This window comes from Haliotis asinina, chromosome 6, assembly GCF_037392515.1.
Source record: "Haliotis asinina isolate JCU_RB_2024 chromosome 6, JCU_Hal_asi_v2, whole genome shotgun sequence".
Taxonomy (NCBI): domain Eukaryota; kingdom Metazoa; phylum Mollusca; class Gastropoda; order Lepetellida; family Haliotidae; genus Haliotis; species Haliotis asinina.
Genome location: NC_090285.1, coordinates 65,825,916 through 65,843,784, shown reverse-complemented (window position 1 = coordinate 65,843,784; position 17,869 = coordinate 65,825,916).

Sequence of the window (17,869 nt, the reverse complement as noted above, 5' to 3'; positions counted from 1 at the left end):
CACTGGCTACCATATTACTCTTGCTATCATCGTATTTCAACAACTGCTTGACATCATCAAGACTTTCTCATGATACTGTGTAAACCAAATGATAGTTTTCACCCGATATTACCAAGTTCTTGTCACTAATCAACAAGCACTGTAAAATGGATGTCATTCCTTCTGGTCATGATTACAAAATGTTTAACACTTCTGTCCAGAATCACATGCTCTGTAGTGAGCGGAGGGCTAGCATCTTGTTCCAGATAATGTCATTAATATGATGACCTGCATTTACTGTGTGAGACTCCAAGACATCATGTCTCTGATTTATCACTTTATTGCTCAGCACTCAACAGTATACACCATGCAACTACTTTCTTCTGACATCTTTAGGCATGACATTGGCTGCGAATCTAACCACAGACATGACCAATGTTGAGACAGCACAAGGAACATGCTGTAAGGTCTCAACTGTTTGCTGGTCACTACTGTTGTCACCGTGTCACCAGGTCACCATGTCCACATCACCAGGTCACTTAGTTCTTGTCATGAGATCATCATACCCACTAACTACAAGGGTCACTTATCTCCTCCATTAGCTGTTGGGAAGCAACACCAAAGCCAAAGGATATAAATTAGTTTTTACAAGTCCAGCAGAATTGGTTTTCCATGTGACATCCTGGACTTTGCAAACTTTTAAAGACTTGGTACTCATGAATTAACTTGAGCTTTGGTTATGAATAATAAACAAGTCCAGAATTTCTTTCATCAAGGAAAAGTCATGAATACCTTGGTCAGTTTTCTTCAGCAGTATTATCAAAACATTACTAATCACCACTGCATACCTTTTATCCTCGTCCATCATTTAATTTGCCTCTGGGAATACCTTCAGATTCATTGGGTAGCAGAACTTCTCTTCAATATATTCAACTGATTGAGGGTTTGAAATAGAAATGCATACTTCTTGGAGCCTGGGAATTCTGTTAGACACAGTTTTTCTGTCACACCCAGACAAAACACAGCTTCTCAGTCCAACAAAAGATCTTCAGCAATTTGATTTTTTTCACTACAAAAATATGTTTTCATCATTTGTTTTTTTATGGTTTCTCAGATTGCAACAGGAGGAGAAGAAAACACTGACATGGATGTCAGAACACCTAGCACGTCCATGTTACACACTAGGGAAGAATGTACTGGAAGAAGGTTAATGTCTTCACACATGTGGCACAACTCACATAGAACTAATCATCAACAGGTTGAGACTATAGAACTAGTGGATATAGATACCCCAGCTGTCATGAACTGATTGGGATTATAGGACTAGTGACATAGATACCCCAGCTGTGGCAGAAGTGGGGAAGAGGGTCCTCATGTTTGACACACATGATACAACACTTGTCAAGCCTATAAGTCGTTCCTGCAGATCAACACTGGTTCTAGGAAGAAATTCATCTACAGTCATGGATGAAAATGATCAATATAGACCTAAACACTCATATTTTCACTTTATTATTAATTGTAGTTTTAAAGGGAAATGATATTCTGAAATTGTGAAATAACTTGATCCCTGTCTCAGCCTCAAATTGGTAACAGGTGCCCTGTAACAGTGCAGCAGAGGAAGTAGCCATGTTTAAAGAAAATGATAAAAGAAATGTGCAAAACCTTCTCTACCACAAGAAGACCATGACTGTATGTGGTGACCGCAATCTGGACACACTAAGTCTTGCCCTTTCTTTCCCTTTCTTCCATGCAGGATTACTGTGGCTGAAAGGTAAACAGTACCATCATTGTCCTGTTTTCCTATAATAACTGCTCTTGTATTACATTACCTCTGAATTTATATTACCACACAAATTTGTACTGACACATAAATTTGTACTGCTTTTGTGATATTTTTGCTTGGATTTGTCAGGTAAGGTTGACTTTGTTATTTTCATACCTACTCCTTTCATGGACAAGGTGGTTGGGAAGTCCAGTGGTTAAAGTGTTTGCTCACCATGACAAAGATCCAGGTTTGATTCCCTACAAGAGTACAATGTGTGAAACCTGGTGCCCCCTGCCATGATATTGCTAGAATATTATTGCTTAAAGCGGCATAGAAACCATACTCGCACACTTGCTCTTTTATGGAGCGATTTGAGGTTAAATCCAGAAAATAACCCCCAAACAACAAAAAACAAAACTGACTGGTCTCGATTGAAGACGAAAAGGCCACAAACCATTGTGAATGCTGGCATGGTACCATTGATGATTCCATCCTATAGTAGGCTTATATAAACAGTCAGTGACAACCTTCGTATCACAACCCTCTCAAACAAACATGACTGATGCTCAGCTAAGTGCAAGTAATCATCACACTTTTATAGTCACCCTGCCTGTGTAGGCTAAAGCTGGAACTGACTTCAAAGGTAGGTACCACCCATCCATCCATACAGATCTTGTGTTAAATCCATTTGGATAATGCCAAGCTTACCACCACCTGGAAAAGAAGCAATGACCCTGTGGCATAATGCAAGATGTCTGTACCATCTTACACATTTTTCAAACCAAACAAGAGTAGTGCTTGACTTTGAGCATGTATATCATATGCTGACTGTAAAACAATTCAATCAAACGTATCTCTAAAACCAGGGCAATATTGGAACTGTAAAGTTGCACATGCAATAGTTGAGGTGACATGTCAGCATGGGTGTCAACATTCAACGGAAACACATCATCAGGAGTCTTAATGAATTACTACTTTGATTTTCATGCAAATTCTGTCTCATAAACATGTCTCATAGACAATCTCAATCAGTCTACCCCCTGAAAAAAAATTAACTGTGGCATATTGGTCTAACACAGCTTCTGCTAGTGCTAGTAATGATTCTTGTCTCCAGTCTTTGTCAACTTATCCTACAAAAAGAGCAATAATCCAGCAGCTCTAGCCTCAGGTGCCTACATTTAGAATATCATACTGATATTCCTTATTGGACTGAATCATCACTCATGCTCCCTACTCATATTCCTGACTAGGACTGAATCATAGCTTTTTAGCTTCAATTACATATTGAATACTTTCTTTTAATGATCTAAAAAATTTAAGCATCTTCAGTGGTTTAATCATCACTATGGAGTCTAGTGTCTGCATCTGCAAATGATAATCTTCTGATAATTCATGTCCATGGATTAGACAACAGATACATCTCCCATGTGTCATACAGCATTCAATATGGCCACTCTACAGCATGGCATGCACAAACTAAACACAGTAATTTAGTATCACAGTGGCCACTGTAGGCAACAACATGTGCCAAAATAATCCCCTTTAATGCTAACGTCCTTCACGAGATCCTCTACCAATTTTTCCATATTTATCCTGTGTCTAGACATTTCCAATATGGACATCCTAGGATCCATCATATTTCCCAGCATGTCTTGAATGATGATAACGATGCCTCCATAACTGTCTTCCAAATAAAACAATCTCCACATTGCCACTAATAGGATCTATAAGTTACGTACCGTCTGATGTGAGTGTTTCAAGCCAGCATGTTTCCCATATCTGCATGCGAGTCTAGCTATAATAATCCTGGATGTTCAAGGAGGACAGATGTGGAGATTTCTGTCTGGCAACTGCTGCTCAAGTATGACAGCTTATCTTCCTGAAACTGAAAATGGTAGACAACTTCCTTGTGATCTCCATTTACATGTGCCCCAGATGACAGACATCATATCTTATATTCACTCTCTATTAATTTAAATGCAATTGGACTCTTCAAATACGAACATATCACTATCTCTTGTCCAACCATGGTGAGCAGATGTCATGCAAGTGTCAGAAATACCATCTTGGAACAGTATAAAGACCTCACCTGATAAAGATGGAAGGTCTACCATGCATTGAGCTGTCTGAGTGTATGTTGGGACATGATACTGGTAAAGTTTTTTTTGCCCATCAAGATATTTATGAGCCTTCAGAAAGCTTGCTATTCATCAATTCATCTACACTCATTAATTCTATAGAGAAATGTTACTAACCACAATGTGCCAATATGCAATGAGGTTATTTTGTATTCACAATATCATTCAAAATGTCAATAAGAAAAAAAAACAAATCCAGAATAAACGAAACATTCCTGATCTCTTCCAATGCATCACAAAACAGTCAACAAATGGAAATAAATGCAACTCTTCATGCATGTTTCAAGAAGACCTGCAATATTAGGAAGTGGTATTTACAACCACAGAACTTTACCCTACTCTTCAAAACACACACGGAACTTCAGGACTCTAGCCCTTAAGAGGTAATCGATAAATGACATTTGGAGATGGGCATTTCAAGCAGGAAAATATGGCATTCTGGAGAAATCGACATCTGCCACAATGTATTACATTTTCTCAAAATGAAACATTTTCCCCACAGAAATTGATTACATTTTTCTACCAAATGCCTGACAAGTTTGTCCATCAATGACACTCTTGGAGAGATGTTAGAATTATGAAGTGATGTGATTGATTTCATGGACAATCTGTTCTTAAATGAAACTTTATATAGGGATTCCAAGTTACATTTATGAAAATTGTTGTTTCTTTGAGAAAAGAATAAACAAAGGATTAGGTGAAACAATAAAGGCTAAGAATCTATTCAATAATATAAAAAAAGCATTAATATGAAACCTCCTTGACCATAATGACACAATGCTGTGGTAACATTTTAGATCTCTATAGAACTCTCTACATACATAAAAACCCACTCCACACATATAAGAAATCTCTGCGAAAAGCATAATCAATTTTACAATTGTGACTATATTATGAGTATGTCTTTGTTTCAACAGTATTTCAGCTGTACAATGTTTCATGCAAATAGTATAGTTGAAAAGTGTGTCATTGATCTTGTGAAGTCACATATTACTATGTACACATTTGTGATGTCATAGATATGTGGACACATCCCACAAAGTATAGTTTCATGATCTGTGGCAAATGAACTCACAAATGAAGTAAGAATGACACTACCACTGGCTACCATAATACGCTTGATGTCATGATATTTCAATTACTGCTTGACATCATCAAGATTTTCTTGTAATACTGTGTAAACCATAAGACCAGATATAATCAAGTTCTTGTCTCTAAAGAACAAACACCCTAAACTGATTTCACATAATAATGAAACACAGCGATTGAATGACTATCACCAGATATCATTTCTTCTTGTCTTCTAGCCTTCTCCAATATAAAATTTAACATGGACTACTGACTCCAAAACATCATGTCTCTAATTTATCACCTTATTGCTCAGCACTCAACAGTATACAACATGCAACTACTTTCTTCTGACATATTAAGGCATGACATTGACTGGGCATCTAACCACAGACCTTTAGAATAAATGCCACAATGGTGGCCAATTACATTTGCATTTTATTCATATCGGGAATAAGGTAGTAATGTAATTAAGTTCCAATAATCTGGCAAAAAACAAAGAAGAAGTATCTTTCAGAAAAAAACTAAGGATTCTTCACATTTCCCCAAAACATCATATTTAACATTGTGATGATGGTTCTAACCACAACACAAACCCATGGGATTGAACCATCAACCTGCTGTTGAGACAGCACAAGGAACATGCTGTAAGGTCTCAATTGTTTACTGGTCACTACTGTTGTCACCGTGTCACCAGGCCACTAAGTCCTCATCACCAGGTCACTTAGTTCTTGTCATGAGATCATCATACCCACTAACTACAAGGGTCACTTATCTCCTCCATTAGCTGTTGGGAAACAACACCAAAGTCAAAGGATATAAATTATATAATTAGTTTTTACAAGTCCAGCAGAATTGGTTTTCCATGTGACATTCTGGCCTTTGCAAACTTTTAAAGACTTGGTACTCATGAATTAACGTGAGCTTTGGTTATGAATATTGGTTTTCCATGTGACATCCTGGCCTTGTTATCCATATATAACCATCCTGGTTATGAATAATAAACAAGTCCAGAATTTCTTTCATCAAGGAAAAGTCATGAATACCTTGGTCAGTTTTCTTCAGCAGTATTATCAAAACATTACTAATCACCACTGCATACCTTTCATCCTTGTCCATCATTTAATTTGCCTCTGGGAATACCTTCAAATTCATTGGGTAGCAGAACTTCTCTACAATATATGTATATTTAACTGGTGAGGTTTAAAATAGAAAAGCATGTTTGTCGGAGCCTGGGAATTCTGTCAGACACAGTTTTTCAGTTGCTGCCAGATAAAACATATCCTCCCTGCCCAGCAAAAATCTTTGACAAAATTGTTTGGGTTTTTTTCAAGAAAAAAGTATGTTTTCCTCATTTGTTTGATTAAGATTTTTCAGACTGCAACATCAAATTAAATTACTTAAAAATTACTTAAAGGCTATGTCAAATTTAGACCTGTGTATTTTTGTAGTAAGGCATGATGAATGTATGATTGTGACCACAACCATTGTTTCCAGGAGGAGAAGAAAACACTGACATGGATGTCAGAACACCTCGCAGGTGCCATGTCAGACACTAGGGAAGGATGTACTGGAAGAAGGTTAATGTCTTCACACATGTGGCACAGCTCACATAGAACTAATCAGCACCAACTGTTTTAGTCAATCAAGTACAAGCATAAACATTAAATTTACCTTTCTTTAGGGCTAAAGTTATAAACCAAACTCATCGTTGTCTTCCCTTTGGGAAATAGATGATGTGCAAGCTTGACATAGATCATTCTGGTTGACTGCCTGAGTAAGTGAGTGATTGATCCAGCTGTTGACACCATGGGCATCTATTCATGCAGCTGGGATCCACTGACATGTGTCAGTCAGTGGGTCTTACCACAAGATGCTGACACTCACCTCATGACAAACTGGCGCATCATGCTTACTAGTTTAGTGTACATCTGTGTTACTGGTCTTTCTGCATCCAGGGCACATACATGTCTCACATGCCAACATGTCTCTAACAGGATTTAACACCTCTAACAACTCACAATACTATGCTTGGGAACAATGCTACCATGAACTGGTTGAGACTATAGAATTAGTGGTATACATCCCCCAGCTACCATGAACTAGTTGAAACTATAGAACTAGTTGTATAGATACTCCAACTACCATGAACTGGTTGAGACCATAGAACTAGTGGCATAGATCCCCCAGCTTCCATGAACGGGTTGAGAGTATAGAACCAGTGGTATACATCCCCCATCCACCATGAATTGGTTGAGACTATAGAACTAATGGTATAGATACCCCAGCTACCATGAACTGATTCAGACTATAGAACTTGTGGTATAGATCCCCCCAGTACCATGAACAGGTTGAGATTATAGAACTAGTGGTATAGATCCCCCATCTTCCATGAACTGGTTGAGATTATAGAACTAATGGTATAGATACCCCAGCTACCATGAACTGATTCAGACTATAGAACTAGTGGTATAGATCCCCCCAGTACCATGAACAGGTTGAGATTATAGAACTAGTGGTATACATCCCCCAGCTTCCATGAACTGGTTGAGATTATAGAACTAATGGTATAGATACCCCAGCTACCATGAACTGATTCAAACTATAGAACTAGTCGTATAGATACCCCAGCTAGCATGAACAGGTTCAGACTATAGAACTAGTGGTATAGATACACCAACTACTATGAACTGATTGGGATTATAGGACTAGTGACATAGATACCCCAGCTGTGGCAGCAGTGGGGAATAGGGTCCTCATATTTGATACACGTTCTGCTAAGATGGTGTCAACACTTGTCAAGCCTATAAGTCATTCCTGCAGATCAACACTGGTTCTAGGAAGAAATTCATCTGTAGTCATGGATGAAAATGATCAATATAGACCTAAACAGTCGTATTTCCACTTTATCATTAAATGTAGTATTAAAGGGAAATGATATTCTGAAATTGTGAAATAACTTGATCCCTGTCTCAGCCTCAAATTGGTAAGAGGTGCCCTGTAACAGTGCAGCAGAAGAAGTAGCCATGTTTAAAGAAACTGATAAAAGAAAAGTGCAAAACCTTCATGTGCTAATTTTAATTACCTTACTTCTCTGCCACAAGAAGACCATGACTGTATGTGATTACCGCAATCTGGACACACTAAGTCTTGCCCTTTCTTTCCCTTTCTTCCATGCAGGATTACTGTGGCTGAAAGGTAAACAGTACCATCATTGTCCTGTTTTGCTATAATAACTGCTCTTGTATTACATTACCCCTGAATTTGTACTACCACACAAATTTGTACTGACACATAAATTTGTACTGCTTTTGTGATATTTTTGTTTTGATTTGTGAGGTAAGGCTGACTTGGTTATTTTCATACCTACTCCTTTCATGGACAAGGTGGTTGGGAAGTCCAGTGGTTAAAGCATTTGCTCACCATGACAAAGATCCAGGTTTGATTCCCAGCATGAGTACAATGTGTGAAACCTGGTGCCCCCTGCCATGATATCGCTGGAATATTATTGCATAAAGTGGCATAGAAACCATACTCGCACACTTGCTCTTTTATGGACTGATTCGAGGTTAAATCTTTGGTTTCAACTTGGAAATCAATGTGTGGCACCTAAACTATCACGCCATCTGAAGTTATTAATTTAGCTTTAATTTCTTCCAGAAAACACCCCAAAACAACAACAACAAAAATTGACTGTTCTTGATTGAACACGAAGTGGCCACAAACCATTGTGAATGCTGGCATGGTATCATTGATGATTCCATCCTATAGTAGGCTTATATAAACAGTCAGTATCAACCTTCTTATCACAACCCTCTCAAACAAATATGGCTGATGCTCAGCTAAGTGCAAGTAATCATCACACTTTTATAGTCACCCTGTCTGTGTAGGCTAAAGCTGGAACTTACTTCAAAGGTAGGTACCACCCATCCATCCATACAGACCTTGTGTTAAATTAACGCATTCATGTATGAGTCATAGAATAGACTCTATTGAAGCCACAGATGAATGACAATATTTATCTGACTACCTTTTAAAGTGCTTCCTCTGGTTATCTCTGTCCAGTTAGATGAAGCCAAGCTTACCACCATCTGGAAAAGTAGCAATGACCCTGTGGCATATTGCAAGATGTCTGTACCATCTTACACATTTTCCAAACCAAACAAGAGTAGTGCTTGACTTTGAGCATGTATATCATATGCTGACTGTAAAACATTTCAATCAAACTTATCTCTAAAACCAGGGCAATATTGGAACTCTGAAGTTGCACATGCAATAGCCTATCTGCAATAAAATAAATCAAATGCTAACACAGTAATCAGAAAATGCACATGATTATTCCTAAACTGTTGTGGAATCATTTGAAGCAGATTTCCTCAATTCTGTGCCTACAGGGGCCCTTCTGCCTACATGATGCTGTGACATCCTGGAATCGAGGTGTCATGTCAGCATGGGTGTCAACATTCAACAGAAACATATCATCAGGAGTCTTAATGAATTACTACTTCGATTTTCATGCAAAGTGTGTTTAATAAACATATGCATGTCTCATAGACAATCAGTTTACCCCCTGAAAACAATGAGCTGTGGCATATTGGTCTAACAGCTTCTGCTAGTGCTAGTAATGATTCTTTTCTCCAGTCTTTGTCAACTTATCCTACAAAGAGAGCAATAATCCAGCACCTCTAGCCTCAGGTGCCTACATTTCGAAGGGGACACTCAAACATGCACTTTCTATGATGGTTTCAAAGATCATCACAACATTCAAGGTAGTTAGTAAGCTTTCAGAAAGTTTATAGTAAACATTCAGAAGTCATTTCAAATTTGACACATTTGTGTCTACATTGATGTCGGATGTAATTTTGCTCTTTGATAGTTGCCATCCTCAGTACAATCTGTCTCAGCACCAATGGAGAAATGGAGAATCATTTCAAACATGTCCTCTACAAACTCAGTCTGAGGGTATTTTGTCACTGACAGATTGTGTGCTTCCTAATCTTTAACTTTAATATGGGAAAAGGCTTCCTGTACTGTTGAAAAGGGCACAAGACTAATCCGCTGTCTGCAGCAATTCCTTTTCACATATGTTAAGCTCTGTAAGGATAGTGTAGAACCTGTATGTGTAAGGTGATATTATCACATCATGTTGTGTATAATCTTCTTTAACGAGACTTTTATGAGATAAAGATCCTCTGGCCTAAAATGTTTGAAGCTAAAACCTTTTTTTCATTCTGGACTTAATTTCGATTTGTAAGTCAATCTCATCTTACAGTCAATTTATCAAATTATTTCCAGTCTGCACTCACAGAAAAACTTCAATCAGATTGAGTGACTTTTGACCTTACTGAGATTAAATTAAAGTTATTGGGCAATAACATCATGTGATGGAACCCCCAAATAGTGGATAGTTTTTCTTTTTACTATAGATGTCATCATGCAACATAATTATGACTAATATACTTGGCTACCTGGGTCTGTCTTCCCAATGGATCATCTGAATGCTTGAGTTTAACGCCACATTGAAGAGTATTTCAACTTTATCACAGACAGTCAGACTGCAGCAAAGACTGAAGGCATGCAGATCTTAAACAGTGTTGCTCAGTGAATCAATCATTCCAGTGTAAAACCTAACTAAATCACTCACTAACTCATCTCTGATGCTCCCTACTGATATTCCTGACGTGGACAGAATCCTTGCTCCCTACTTACATACCTGACTTGGGCTGAATCATTGCTTATGCTCTTCACTGACATTCCGGACATGGACTGAATCATAGCTCATAAAAAAGAATAACATTTATTTAAAGATTGTGGAAACAAGATTTCATTTACGCAATACTTCTGAGATGGTTGGGCTCAAAATATCTAGGCAGTCTTTTACTGCCACTGATCAGACTTTTGTGATGTGGAAGAGAGAGTTCATACAGACATCATCAAGAAGATCTAGTCCAGAAGATTTCTTCATTTCAGGAAAACATAAAAATAATCTGAAACATTTATTGCTCACACAATATTCACAGGAATGTACTGAAATTACATATTAAATACTTCTTTTAATTGTCTAAAAAGTTTAAGCATCTTCAGTGATTCAATCATCACTATGGAGTCTAGTGTCTGTATCTGCAAAAGATAATCTTCTGATAATTCATGCCCATGGATCAGACAACAGACACATCTCCCATGTGTCATACAGCAATCAATATGGCCACTCTACAGCACTGCACGCACAGACTAAAAAGTAATTCACCACCAGTTTAGTATCACAGCGGCCTCTGTAGGCAACAACATGTGCCAAAGTAATTCCCTTTAATGCTAACGTCCTTCACGAGATCCTCTACCAAATTTTCCATATTTATCCTGAGTCTAGACATTTCCAATATGGGCATCCTAGGATCTATCATATTTCCCAGCATGTCTTGAATGATGATAACGATGCCCCCATAAGTGTCTTTCAAGTACAAATAGGAACATATCACTATCTCTTGTCCATCCATGGTGAACAGATGTCATGCAAGTGTCAGAAATACCATCTTGAAACAGTATAAAGGCCTGACCTCATAAAGATGGAAGGTCTACTATCCATTGAGCTGTCTGAGTGTATGTTGGGACACTATACTAGTAAAGAGGCGGTCTTGTAGAAAACACCAGAAGCAGGTAATGGACAAATCAGAAGCAGGTGATGGACAAATCAGAGGTGGACAGTACAAGCAATGATCAGGACACTATGGCACAAAACCGGGATGGTCATATATTGTTCCCAGCTTGTAGCAATGTTTTTCACTCTTACAACAATCAGAGGTACTGGGGATTAATTCTTAGTAAAGCCAACTTTGGTCTACAATTAGTTTTTGTCCCATCAGGATATTTATGAGCCTCCAGAAAGCTTGCTATTCATCAATTTATCTGCACCCAATTAATTTCACAGAGAAAAGTTTCTAACCACAATGTGCCAATATGCAATGAGGTTATTCTGTATTCACAATATCATTCAAAATGTCAATAAGAAGAAAACAAATCCAGAATAAATTAAACATTCCTGATCTCTTCCAATACATCATAAAACAGTCAACAAATGGAAATAAATGCAACTCTTCATGCCTGTTTTTCAAGAAGACCTGCAATATTAGGAAGTGGTATTTACAACCATGGAACTTTTACCCTAGTCTTAAAAATCACACAGAACTTCAGGACTCTTGCCCTTGAGAGGAAATTGATAAATGACATTTGGAGATGGTCATTTCAAGCAGGAAAATATGGCATTCTGGAGAAATCGGCATCTGCCACAATGTATTACATTTTCTCAAAATGGAACATTTTCCCCACCGAAATTGATTACATTTTTCTACCAGATGCCTGACAAGTTTGACCATCAATGGCACTCTTGGAGAGATGTTAGAATTATGAAGTGATGTGATTGATTTCATGAACAGTCTGTCTTTAAATAAAACTTTATATGTGGATTCCAAATTACATTTATGGAAATTGTTGTTTCTTTGAGAAGAGAATAAACAAAGGATTAGGTGAAATAATAAAGGTTAAGAATCTATTCAATAATACCGAAAAAAAACATCAATGTTAAACCTGCTTGAACATAATGACACAGTGGTAACATTTTAGATCTCTGTAGAACTCTCTACATATATAAAAACCCACTCAACATACATAAGACACCTGCAACAAGCAGAGTCAATTTTACAATTGTGACTATATTATGAGTATGTCTTTGTTTCAACAGTGTTCCAGCTGTACAATGTTTCATGCAAACAGTAAAGTTGAAAAGTGTGTCACTGATCTTGTCATGTATAACTATGTACATTTTTGTGATGTCATAGATATGAAGACACATCCCACAAAGAATAGTTTCATGATCTGTGGCAAATGAAATCACATTTTTTAAAATTATAAAGTAAGAATGACACTGTATGATAAATAGGTAATCACACTTGTGTGTTTTGGGATGGTTAATATCCTACATTAGGAATAAACACTGTGTATTTAACTCACCAACACTCACTAAATACAATGTTTCTTTCTAATGCAGGATATATGTAAAAACCTATATATTCTGAGGGAAATATATAAGGGTACATCACTTCAAGGCTGTGCTCCTTTATTTATTGTCAAACCCCCTCCAACAGCACCATACAAAGCTGGTGATGAAAACATTGAAGGAACACTTGAAGTTTCCTGTGTTCCTTTATTTGTTTTGATCAGTATATGATACAGCTGCAAGAGCATTCATAAAGTCAGTAACCAGAGAGTGACCCTTGCATCCATCCCATAAATGTGTCAGGTTTCAAGACTATCCCAAGTCTCACTGGCACATTTCCCCTATAACAAATGACCCGTCCTAATGCTCATCCTTCTGTTCTACTTGAATATCGATTAAGTGTTCATTAAGATGCCCTCTATAGATGTGTCTTTTCTTAAATCTAGTTATGTAGACTTTTTGCATGATGAGTATATTTTCATTCCAACATATTGATTGTTGTTCTATTTTATGTATGGTAGATAGCAGACAGTTGCCATATGTTCAATTACATCTAGAGGTCTCTTGGTGCCAATGATACAACAGAGCTTTCTTGGAACTATGACAGAGACAATGCTTCTTCCTCGGATCAATGGTCACATTCAGCTCTGTCCCAAAAATAGACACAAAAATGGTCCAAACAGCCATCCTTTCAGCTGATGTGATGTAAAAGAATATGTTGCATTTGTGGGCACTAGACTGCTGATCGTTGTAAGAGAGTTGTCATGTTTGCTGTTAATGAGTTCTTGTTACAAGGCACAAGCAGGCACCAGTGCCACTGGCTACCATAATACACTTGATGTCATGATATTTCAATTACTGGCTACCATAATACACTTGATGCCATGATATTTCATTTACTATACTGCTTGATATCATCAAGGTTTTCTTGTAATAATATGTAAACCATTAGATCCGATATTATCAAGTTCTTGTCTCTAAACAACAAGCACCCTAAACTGATTTCACATAATAATGAAACACAGCGATTGAATGACTATCACCAGATATCATTTCTTCTTGTCTTCTAGCCTTCTCCAATATACAATTTAATATGGACTACTGACTCCAAGACATCGTGTCTCTAATTTATCACCTTATTGCTCAGCACTCAACAGTATACACCATGCAACTACTTTCTTCTGACATATTAAGGCATGACATTGGCTGGGCATCTAACCACAGACCTTTAGGACAGATGCCACAATGGTGACCAATTACATTTGCATTTTATTCATATCGGGAATAAGATTCTAATGTAATTAAGTTACAATAATTTACCAAAGCAAGTTTTATTCATTTAAAAAACAAAGAAGAACTTTGCTATCTTTCAGAAAAAATGTAAGGTTTCTTCAATTTTCCCAAAAACATAATATCTAACATTGTCATGTTGGTTCTAACTGCATCATGAAGTCATGGGATTGAACCATCAACCTGAGACAACACAAGGAACATGCTGTAAGGTCTCAATTGTTTACTGGTCACTACTGTTGTCACCGTGTCACCAGGTCACCATGTCCGCATCACCAGGTCACTTAGTTCTTGTCATGAGATCATCATACCCACCAACTACAAGGGTCACTTATCCCCTCCATTAGCTGTTGGCAAGCAACACCAAAGCCAAAGGATGTAAATTAGTCTTTACAAGTCCGGCAGAATTGGTTTTCCATGTGACATCCTGGCCTTGCTATCCATATATAACCATCCTGGTTATGAATAATAAACAAGTCCAGAATTTCTTTCATCAAGGAAAAGTCATGAATACCTTGGTCAGTTTTCTTCACCAGTATTATCAACATTACCTATCACCACTGCATACCTTTCATCCTTGTCCATTATTTATTTTGACTCTGGGAATACCTTCAAATTCATTGGGTAGCAGAACTTCTCTTTAATATATTTAACTGGTGAGGTTTAAAGTAGAAAAGCATGTTTGTTGGACCCTGGGAATTCTGTCAGATACAGTTTTTCAGTTGTTGTCAGATAAAACACATATGCTCAGCAAAAATCTTTGATCAAATTGTTTTTTTCAAAAAAGAATTATGTTTTCCTCATTTGTTTGATTAAGATTTTTCAGACTGCAACATTAAATTAAATTACTAAAAAATTACTTAAAGGCAATGTCAAATTTAGAACTGTGTATTTTTGTGGTAAGGCATGATGGATGTATGATTGTGACCGCAACCTTTGCTCTCAGGAGGAGAAGAAAACACTGACATGGATGTCAGAACACCTAGCATGTCCATATCAGACACTAGGGAAGGATGTACTGGAAGAAGGTCTTCACACATGTGGCACAGCTCACATAGAACTAATCAGCACCAACTGTTTTAGTCAATCAAGTAGAAGCATAAAAGTTGCAATTACCCTTCTTTAGGGCTAAAGCTATAAAACAAGCTCATCTTTGTCTTCCCTTGGGGAAAGAGATGATGTGCAAGCTTGACGCAGAGCAACTTGGTTGACTGTCTGAGTGAGTGAGTGCTTGATCCAGCTGTTGACACCATGGGCATGTATCCACGCCGCTGGGATCCAATGACCTGCGTCAACCAGTGGGTCTTACCACAAGTTGCTGATGCTCACCTCATGACAAACTGGCTCACCCTATAGACACCCTTGCAACGCTGAATTGGTTGGGAGTACAGAGATATTGGCATAAATACCCTAGCCACAGTGAACTGTTTGGGACTACAGGACTAGAGGCATCGACACCCTAGCCACCGTGAAATGTTTGGGACTACAGGACTAGTGAAATAGACACCCTAGCCACAGTGAACTGTTTGGGACTACAGGAGTAGTGGAATAGACACCCTAGCCACTGTGGAACGTTTGGGACTACAGGACTAGTGGAATAGACACCCTAGCCACAGTGAACTGTTTGGGACTACAGGACTAGTGGAATAGACACCCTAGCCACAGTGAACTGTTTGGGACTACAGGACGAGTGGTATCGATGCCCTAGCCACAGTGAACTCTTTGGGACTACGGGACTAGTGAAATAGACACCCTAGCCACAGTGAACTCTTTGGGACTACGGGACTAGTGAAATAGACACCCTAGCCACAGTGAACTGTTTGGGACTACAGGACTAGTGAAATAGACACAATAGCCACCGTGAACTGTTTGGGACTACAGGACTAGTGAAATAGACACCCTAGCCACCGTGAACTGCTTGGGACTACAGGATTAGTGAAGTAGACACCCTAGCCACAGTGAACTGTTTGGGACTACAGGATTAGTGGAATAGACACCCTAGCCACAGAGAACTGTTTGGGACTACAGAATGAGTGCTATCAACACCCTAGCCACAGTGAACTGTTTGGGACTACAGGACGAGTGGTATCGATGCCCTAGCCACAGTGAACTGTTTGGGACTACAGGACTAGTGGAACAGACACCCTAGCCACAGTGAACTGTTTGGGACTACAGGACTAGTGGAATAGACGCCCTAGCCACAGTGAACTGTTTGGGATTAGAGGACTAGTGAAACAGACACCCTAGCCACAGTGAACTGTTTGGGACTACAGGACTAGTGAAATAGACACCCTAGACAACGTGAACTGTTCGGGACTACGGGACTAGTGAAATAGACACCCTAGCCACAGTGAACTGTTTGGGACTACAGGACTAGTGGAACAGACACCCTAGCCACAGTGAACTGTTTGGGACTACAGGACTAGTGGAATAGACGCCCTAGCCACAGTGAACTGTTTGGGATTAGAGGACTAGTGAAACAGACACCCTAGCCACAGTGAACTGTTTGGGACTACAGGACTAGTGAAATAGACACCCTAGACAACGTGAACTGTTCGGGACTACGGGACTAGTGAAATAGACACCCTAGCCACAGTGAACTGTTTGGGACTACAGGACTAGTGGAATAGACACCCTAGCCACAGTGAACTGTTTGGGACTACGGGACTAGTGAAATAGACACCCTAGCCACACTGAACTGTTTGGGACTACAGGACTAGTGAAATAGACACCCTAGCCACAGTGAACTGTTTGGGACTACATGACTAGTGGAATAGACACCCTAGCCACAGTGAACTGTTTGGGACTACAGGAATAGCAGAATAGACACCCTAGCCACTGTGGAACGTTTGGGACTACAGGACTAGTGGTATCGACACCCTAGCCACAGTGAACTGTTTGGGACTACAGGAATAGCAGAATAGACACCCTAGCCACAGTGAACTGTTTGGGACTACAGGACGAGTGGTATCGACACCCTAGCCACAGTGAACTGTTTGGGACTACAGGACTAGTGAAATAGACACCCTAGCCACAGTGAACTGGTTGGGACTACAGGACTAGTGGAATAGACACCCTAGCCACAGTGAACTGTTTGGGACTACAGGACTAGTGGAATAGACACCCAAGCCACCGTGAACTGTTTGGGACTACGGGACTAGTGAAATAGACACCCTAGCCACAGTGAACTGTTTGGGACTACAGGACTAGTGAAATAGACACCCTAGCCACCGTGAACTGTTTGGGACTACGGGACTAGTGGAGTAGACACCCTAGCCACAGTGAACTGTTTGGGACTACAGGACTAGTGAAATAGACACCCTAGCCACCGTGAACTGTTTGGGACTACGGGACTAGTGAAATAGACACCCTAGCCACAGTGAACTGTTTGGGACTACAGAACGAGTGGTGTCGACACCCTAGCCACAGTGAACTGATTGGGACTACAGGATTAGTGAAGTAGACACCCTAGCCACAGTGAACTGGTTGGGACTACAGGACTAGTGGACTAGACACCCTAGCCACAGTGAACTGTTTGGGACTACAGGACTAGTGGAACAGACACCCTAGCCACAGTGAACTGGTTGGGACTACAGGACTAGTGGAATAGACACCCTAGCCACAGTGAACTGTTTG